Source organism: Passer montanus, unplaced genomic scaffold (genome assembly GCF_014805655.1).
Source record: "Passer montanus isolate IOZ18808 unplaced genomic scaffold, ASM1480565v1 scaffold9, whole genome shotgun sequence".
NCBI lineage: Eukaryota > Metazoa > Chordata > Aves > Passeriformes > Passeridae > Passer > Passer montanus.
In genome coordinates this window covers 4,203,910-4,211,215 of record NW_024374367.1, presented here as the reverse complement: position 1 = coordinate 4,211,215, position 7,306 = coordinate 4,203,910, and the positions used below count along the sequence as shown (strand labels likewise).

The 7,306-nt window shown below is 39.9% G+C and overlaps 1 long non-coding RNA gene across 2 annotated transcripts in view; it reads right to left on the bottom strand.

The window, feature by feature from the left end:
* Nucleotides 1-4,462: 4,462 nt before the first annotated feature.
* The window catches only part of LOC120514162, a 35,143-nt gene continuing 32,299 nt past the window's right edge, over nucleotides 4,463-7,306 (bottom strand). For both annotated transcript variants that reach the window (XR_005630417.1, XR_005630418.1), the window contains exon 5: nucleotides 4,463-6,994. This is a non-coding gene — a long non-coding RNA (uncharacterized LOC120514162). The remainder of the gene's footprint in view (nucleotides 6,995-7,306) is intronic.

The following is a 7,306-nucleotide window of genomic DNA, read 5'->3' as shown; positions in this document are numbered from 1 at the left end:
TGGTGACACCCAATGCAAAGAAGAAGCTCCACTGCAGCAAGGATGTTGAGGATGACAGGTTTCCAGAGCTGCACTCTCTTTGTTTGTCTCAGAAGGTCTCTCCTGGCCATATCTGCTGTAATGCCATTTATCAGCCATGGTTTGCCCTGTCCCATCTCTCCACAGAGTAACTCAGCTTTAGAAAAGCTCTTCACCAAATCAAACCCCACTCTGTGTTCCTAGGGTGGGACTAGCCTGACCCACATGGTCTTGCACTCCTCCTACCCTCCTTGAACCTCTGCCAGGCCATGCCAGGGCAGCACAGGGGCTGTGAGCTCCATTTTGTAACATTTTCTCATCTCCACTCCAATGTCCCAATCTCAGCCAAACGTGTGTGAGCACAGATGTGAGGTCGGGAGGAGCCCGTGCACTCTTTGGGAAGGTGGGGGGTCCCTGCAGCTCCCAGCACAAGGCTCCATCTGCAGTCCCCTCTCCCAAGGCAATTCCAGTGGGCAGAACAAAGGCAGACCTCGCAGGTGGCAGCATCTTCCACTTTTAATTCCATTTTCTGTTTAAGAACATGTAACATCCTGGGTTAATAGCATGCACGAAAGTCAACAGGAAGGAAACTAATGGATAAACTCATCACAGAGGGCAGTAAACAATCCCAAATGTAGGTCTGCTTCCAGCCCCCACACTGCATCCATCTTGGCATTCTTCAGCACCACTGGGAGATCTCGCAAATGTTAAGGGAAAATAAGAGGTAGGTTTTAAATGCTTGTGTGAGATTTCAGTTCCCTGGAACCTGTTTATCTAAACCAAAGCAAACATTATCTTCGGTGTCTTGTGCTTGTGACTTATTTCCCATGCACACCATAGATTAGTAAAGCCTGCTTTTGGATTTGTTGACATTTAATAAAAGCTAGACACTCCAGGGGAAAATAAATAGTTTTGTTCTGCAGCCATAGCTGGATTTCCTTTTGGTTGGAATCTTAGCTGGGTGCTCATAGCATTTATATGCAATTAGAATCAAACACAGCCAAGAAAATTGGAATCAAGACACAGGTTTGTATCTGGGCATGGAGATCATCACTCCATCGTATTCTCACATGCATCAGGAGAAGAAAATATATTCATATTAATTTTGCACATATTAAAGTCTTTAGGAAATCTGGCAAAAAATAGATTTGCATGAGTAATCAGAACAGTCATTTGGAGGTTTAGAAATTGAATCATTGACTTAATCCATATGTTTTTAGCTCAGATCTCTAAAACGTATTATACTTGTTCTGAGATGAAAATAGAGGAGTTTTAAGGAAGTCAACTGTACAAAAATATAGATATGTTAAACTTTGGACTGTCTAATAATAAAATATGAAACAAAATAGGTCTACTAGCAACATTTATTGTGAGGCTAAGCTAATGCTATTCTCTTGGAATTTTATTTTACATTTCATAAAATATGGCATAACCCTTGGGATCTAATTCTTCATTATATTATTGGCTGGAGAATATCTACATGCTGGCATCACCGCTCTACCTGCATTTTTATTCAGCATTGTAAGGGCTTAGGAAAGTGACACTTAAGAAGGCTGTAATAGCCATTAGCAAGTCCTTCCACAGCTTTCAGGTTTGGCCAAACAGAAGTGTTAAAACACATTTTCACCTAAGAGCATTCCTATTGATCACTTAAATGGTATCAGGAGGCATAATACAGGAAATGAAATTATTCTAAATTATGCCTTTAAAAGTAAGCATTTTATGGGCATTTAATTCAATAGATACAAGCATGCACATATATAAACTTTTCATACTTAGTGCTAATTTTAGAAACACCAGGTAGAAAATATCTTCCATTTTAAATGATTTATAAGGTTCATGTGCCAAATAATCTTTAAAGTATGCGTGTTAAACTGAAAATGTATGTTACACTTTACTTGAACTGCAGAGTTCCTAGTGTTACTTCTTGCTTTATCAAAACTTGAGAACTTTTCTCAGATTTGTGTTCTATTTTAATCATAAGATTTTTTCATTTCCATTATCCTGTGATCTGCTGCAAACAACCAAGCCTACTTACTGCTGCTAAAATAGGTTGCTCTTACATGAAAGGCCAGTGTGGTAGTGAACTGGAAATGAAAGGTTTGTTCCTGTAATAAGAAAACCTTTTTCTCAGAACTACTTTTTTCTACTGTCTCATAGTGATGGAAAGATCAAACACTATTCTAAACACAGTAGTTCTATACTTCAGCAACAAAATGCTTCTTTATAATGTGCAACTAAAAAAAATAAAAGTCTGTTGTTCCAACAGTCTCTCTGAAAATTATTCAGCTTCTTCTCTCATCCCTGTGCGTAACAAACTCCAAATCGGTGCCTTATTTCTTTGTAGCTGCACATGTAGCCTCCCCCACACGTGTTCCCACCATCAGACATTGAAGTCCTAGACTAATAGCAGATCCATGGTGCTAGTACACGTTTCCCTGGGATTTGGGAAAAGCCTTTAAATAGATTTTTACTGGTTTTAAAGAACAAGGTTATTTTGTGCTAATAATGGGCATGCATTAAGATTTAGATAATTACTTTATGTAACCTAAAGTTTTGCCTTTCAGCTAAATAAACACTGTATGTGTTCACAGGTGTATTGTCCTCCAGGGCATTCTGCTTTTCAGGGTGGCAGCTGCTGCCAAGGTGTTGCTGATACAGCTCTGTGTATAATTTATTGGAAACAGGTGCTGGCTTATGATGAAGATAGACAGGAAACTAAAGCAGACAACATGTTTAACCACCATTAAAAAAGTTCGGGTTCAGAAAGACAATGTGTCTGAGATGTTTGCTTGATGTTGCCAGCGTCTTAGTGAGAGTTTCCAAGCTCCCAGAAATCCCCATAAGGAACAGATTGTCCAGGAACTGCAGGAATTGCACTCTAACGAGCATTGCATGCGATGGCGCCAGTGCTCGTTGATCACACAAATCTTGTCATTTGCAACTAACAAAAATTAGGGAATGTGTTCCCAGGCTGATGCTAAAAATTACTTGAAATGAGGTCAATACCTAGGGTTCTTGGGTTGGGGATGTTGTGTTGGACACAACACTGATGTGGGCATGGGGACATTTGGGCCTTTGCAGGATTCTCAGATCTTTTCACCCACACTTTTCTGGGTGAGCACTGTAACAAATGACTGGGAAGTATTAATGTTAAAGCAAAAGTGGAAATCTGATTCACATATACAGAGAAAGGACACTCCAGAGGAGAGTTCCTGTGCCACCAGTAGCTGACCCCAAACTGCACTGCATCAGGCAGATGGATGGGGATGTTGTGGGAGCTGCTGCTTCAGTCCATCAATACAACACAGTGAGGGAGCAGCAGAGCAGAGAGCAAATCCAGCACACATGGGAATAGGTGGAAAGCCTTCTTTTGGCCTCAGTGGGCTTTGGATTAGATCCCAGGAGAAAAAAAATAGACTTCTTTATTTTCTGAGGCCAAGTTAAATCATTAAAATTATTTAAATGTTGATTTTTTTTCTCCCCTCTTCTTACTTCCCTTTGCTTTTATTGCAGCTTTAAACTTTTTTTTTAATAAGAAACTTTCAATAGGGGTTCATGAGGATGTTTATTCATGGATAGCAGTTTGCACATTTTAGCAAGTAATCTCCAGTTTAATCTCTAGTCTCTATAAGATACATATGTAGTAAATATGCATACTAAATATTTTTAAAAGAAGTTGTTAAAGTGTGTGCACAGTTCTTAAACCTCAAACCTTAAATATCTCAGTGATTTACATTTAAAAAAATACCCAAAGGCATCAGACCACATTATGGACTAATAGCCTGCCAAATTTCATTTTTTTGAAAATGTTTGAGTTACAATATATGAGTGTAAAAAGGCAACTGAAACAACAAAATTTGGTCGAGAAAATATTGACCCCAGGCTGAGACCTTGTACGCCAAAAACGTTGACAAAACTTTATACCAACCCTAGGAGGCATGTCATGTTTAATACTGGCAGTATATGGAAAAAAGTTTGGCAATTTAATGCTTGTAATAATTTTAAAATCTTTTATGCAGTGGGTATAAGCTTTTACATTACCATTCCTAATTTATACCAGCCTTCCTTTTCTTTCCCAAAGAATAAATGAACCACAGTAGTGGGGATAGAGGGGCATGCAGAGAAATCCCCCAAACATATAAACCAGTGAAGCCATTTGCTGTACCCCACCCAAACCCACATACCTGGCTTGGACTGATCACCCCTTCCATCTGATGGATAATTCCATTTTCATGCCATTTACATTTCTGGATTATTTTTTCACATGAATTTTTCATAGGAAAGCAAATAGTTGAAATGAAAATAAATCTCTTTAAAGGAATATATGTAGAAAATCTTTATTTATATTGAAAGTTCTTCAAATAAATATTCCGTTAACAAAATTGTGTAAAGAATGATAATGTTTCATACTTTACCAAGTGATGAAATACAATGCCAGAAAACAAGTGGAAAAATTTGATGATTGATTATTAGACTCCTTAAGCAAATAAATGTGCACTAGTTAATGATAGTTCCTTGTGATGGAAGTTTCAGTGCATCAATGCTCTGTAAAAAAGAAATGAATGGCAGGAGTCAAGCAACTCTCCACCCTAATGCTTTGCATTTTAGAGGTCTACTCTCTACCACCGAGTTACTTTGAGCAATGTGGTGGTTTGAGCTCCCACACAGCTCCACAGCAGTGATTAAACTGCACTGGCAGAGCTGCAAGAGCAGCATGGAGCAGGGGGTGAGCAATGCCCCCCAAGGCTGTGCTGAGGTCACACCTCATGTACTCAGCAGGGAGGGATTGTGAGGGAGCTGTGTCATGACCACATGTGAGCAAGTTGTGCCCCAGTGATTACACAATGACTAAAAAGGGCCCTGCTTGATTACTAAACAAACAAAACCCAACAAGCCCCACAGGATCAACACTGTGGCAGCTGAGCAGGGGCAGCTCAGCCCATTTCTCAGGGCTGGCTCCAGTCATTTCCAAACATGTATTCCCACTTACACACCCAGGTTATGTTCTAGGTAGGTACTGGAAATAATTACAAAAAAGATAATGGAGCCATTAAATATTTCATTATAGCCAATAGATATTCTAGGACACATAAAAGCCCCACCTGGTGTGGGCTGGGCACATCTGCTGACCTTGCTCCTGCTGGTTCCAAATCAAAGCTAGTGTGCAGGAGTATCTTCCAAGGCTGTAGAAACCCAGCTTACAGTCCATCACAATTCAAATCATGAAGGGAACTTGTTAACCTTGTCTGCCAGGACTCTTCATCCTTCATCTGAAAAGGTCTGGGACCTGGAGTGGTGGGTTGGAGGCACAGAGCCCACACTGTGAGGACCCCTCCTCACATCTTCCTGGGGTTCCTTAGGCACTGCTGGGTGGAATTACTGGGCAGGGCTGGGTGTATGTCAGGTGGCCTCCCTGCTTCTTGGTGTTTTATGATGGGAGGCTTGTTTTCTGCACGAGCAAGTACAAACCAATAAAGGACTGAAATTCACTTCTCAACTATCTCAGTAGATATCCATGGAGATTTTGGTAACTTTTCTTTCAAAGTGGGATCCCCAGATGATGCCATTTTCCAGTGGTGTTGAAGTTGAAAGTTTTGCATGAGGTATTTTATTTAGGATCAGGTTAGATGCATTATATAAAAAGTATGAGGAAGTCAAAGTGAAAGCAGAGCCCTTCAGTTCTGACAAAGTGAACTAATTCTGTGAACATGGGTTAGATTGTTTTTCTCTGACAAATTTCTTCATTGAATATTTGGAAATTTGGGAGCTTTGTTCCAGTTTGGAACAAAGCCATATTTCAAGACCCTGCATGAGATGGATCTCCTATGTTTGACAGGGCTCTATTTTTTTTCATTTTCTGCTATGAGTGGGAAAAAACCCAAAGGGTAAACAATGGTTCCCCTGCTCCTCTCACTGAGCCTTGTCAAAAGTGAGCTTCACTGAAGTGATAACTGCTGTAAACTTGTGCTTTATACCAATCATTCATATTCAATAAATGACATCTTCATGCTCCTTGCACCCATCTGATGCCTCTGGTATGTAACATCCAAAACTTCCTCATCTTCAGTCCCAGCAGAATGACTGAAGGCAGTTATTTTTTCCTTCTTCCATCTCCTTTGTTAAACAGGAAGAGTGTACATATACAATAGAAAAATAAAGGAAAATCCAGAAACAGTGAATCAATAGGTATAAAAGGTATCACTGAGGCTATCTAAAGGTGCAAAAGGTAAAGCTTTTGGATTACTTTGGACAGAAACAGAGGAGTGTGGCAGAAATACTAGAATAGTGACTTGGGTTGTTTCACTGGCAATGTGCAATATACTTCTCTTCCTCAGACCTGGTGGAATTCGTGCAAATGTCACAAAGCTTGACTGAATAGTGAGAAAATAGTTATGCCTAGAAATGAATGGAAAAGTCAGTCACCCCCAGTGGCACACTGAAAACCTGACAGCAGACAAAGAGCAGGCTCTGGGCAACACAAAGCAAGAGGTATGGACTTCAGACATACTGAATAATAGATGTTTATCTTAGAGATCATCCTTAATTTGCCTGCTTTGAAGTCTTTTGTTCCACTGGCTGCCCTGCACTGCCATGAAAGCCAGGAGCATCTCTGAGAAGCATGGGCGGCTCTTTGTGATGTGTGAAGCACAGGGAGAGTGTTGCTCCATGTAATGGTTAATGCTGTGAAGCAGAAAAATGGTAATGAACTAAGGAGCAGTAGACAAAGAATAACAACCAGCATCTTGTCTCCCTTCACAGGCACTGGAGACACAAAGGGATCTTTAATAATGCAGGGTTCCCTATATAAAAAGTTTTGCATCACCTCACCTGTAAATGTTGTTTCCATTTTCCTTGAGGCAGTTCAGGACCTGGAGAGGTGACTGCTTCTCTTTTGTGGTGGAGATTTGCACAAGAAGTGCTTCAAAAACTTCTGCTGCATTTGTTAGTCAATTCAGGAAAGGGATGTTGGATTCTGAGGAACAGAAAGCAGAAAAGAAACTTCATTCAAATATGCATTTCTATTTCAAATTCTAATAGCTTTATATTTATGTATATTAAAAATTAAGTCTTGTGGAAAGGAAAATATGTGGTCTTCTCCATCATGACAAAAATACTGAAATCCACCAATTACCCTGGTACCTCTAAGTGGCCATGGAAGTAATAAAATGCTGCCTCTCTGTTTCAATAGCAAAAAGGCATTTTGCATTGGGCATGAGGTATGAACAATATTTACTTCTGGATTTGTATGTACACAGTAACCAGCTACATGTTTGCAACAGCTCAT